Below are 1353 nucleotides of genomic sequence, written 5' to 3'. Positions count from 1 at the left end.
TAATTACTTTATTCACAATTACTTTCTTTACAATTTCAGATTTAGATTCGCATCTTCTTCTAGTTCTACTTCTAGTTATTTTTAGAATACACACAAGATTAGTCCTCGTGGATTCGAGCTCGGTCTTACTAAGATTATTACTACATCACGACCCTACACTTGGGGTTGTGAACACTAAGCCTAAAACTATTACGAAATGGGTTCCAAAGGTTAAGTGTCTTGTTATCCACACAGCTTTCAAAGCACGTAGTCCTTCATAATGGTACCTGAATAGTGAATGTTCTAGACACATGAGAGGTGATAAAGACATTCTCTCAAATATCAATAAGATCGATGGTAGATCAGTTACATTGGGAAATGGTAGCAACTTTTTTTTTCTTGCCACACAAAAATCATTTGAAAGTATTAACTGTTAAAGGTAAACGAGGTCTCAAATCATGCTTTACTAACAAAGCCAAATAAGTAAAATCCTATTTCGGTTAACTAATAATTCCTTGTAAAAAGGGGGGGAATGAGAGGGAATGCTATAGTGCTCAACGCTTCCCTCCACCTCCGAGTTTTGGGCCTTTTGGTGCGGCTCCCTTCGATTGAGTCTTCTATGACTTGGCCATCACCTCTACTTTCTTTGCCTTCTTTTCATCCTTGCTTTCCTTGACCCTTTCCTTGATTTCTCGAATAGTAGCTTCCTGAGCAACATCTCGGACTTCCTCCTTCTCAGTTCTTTTCTTTTGGATAACCTCTAAGGTAGCACCAACTATTGACCTTGAATATGGCTTCTTGGTAGTATGGCACCTCTTTCTCATAGCTTCAGCATGCATGTCCTTTTTATGCTACTTCCTGTACATGGCAGTCTAGGTAAGCTTAGACAGCTTCAAACAGTTGTTGAAGTACCACTTGTATTTCGAGTTGGCAAACAGGAAGACCTGAGAATCGGCACATATAAATCCAATGCCCTTCCCTGGATATATCTTGGCACCACTGAAGCGGCAGAGTTCAATCTTAAGAACCATGGCTACCGCAACTTCCTCCCTCTCTCTCTCTCTCTCTCTCTCTCTCTTTGGTAGCCCAAACCCTGGAGATGGTAGCAACTGCAAGATAATCGGCAAAGGTAATAATAACTTCCCAACTTACCTATCTTCAAAATTGTATTATATGTTGAAGGCTTAAAACATAATCTTCTAAGCATATCTCAAATCTGTGATAACAATCATAGTGTGAAAATTTTGGATCATGGATGTTAAATAATAAATAATAAAGGACATGTGATATTAAATGGTCGTAGAACGTCTGAAAATTGCCATATAATTGACGACTCTTGCTCAACAAATCATTCATGTTACATGGTCTAAACAG

The 1353-nt window shown here is 38.6% G+C and overlaps 1 pseudogene; it reads right to left on the bottom strand.

The window, feature by feature from the left end:
- Positions 1-410: 410 nt before the first annotated feature.
- On the bottom strand, positions 411-1068 carry LOC131243553 (large ribosomal subunit protein eL24-like; annotated as a pseudogene).
- Between the last annotated feature and the right edge of the window lie 285 nt (positions 1069-1353).

This window comes from Magnolia sinica, chromosome 1 (assembly GCF_029962835.1).
Source record: "Magnolia sinica isolate HGM2019 chromosome 1, MsV1, whole genome shotgun sequence".
In the NCBI taxonomy this organism is placed as follows: domain Eukaryota; kingdom Viridiplantae; phylum Streptophyta; class Magnoliopsida; order Magnoliales; family Magnoliaceae; genus Magnolia; species Magnolia sinica.
Note: the sequence above shows the minus strand (reverse complement) of the source record. Positions and strands in the feature narration are given on the sequence as shown.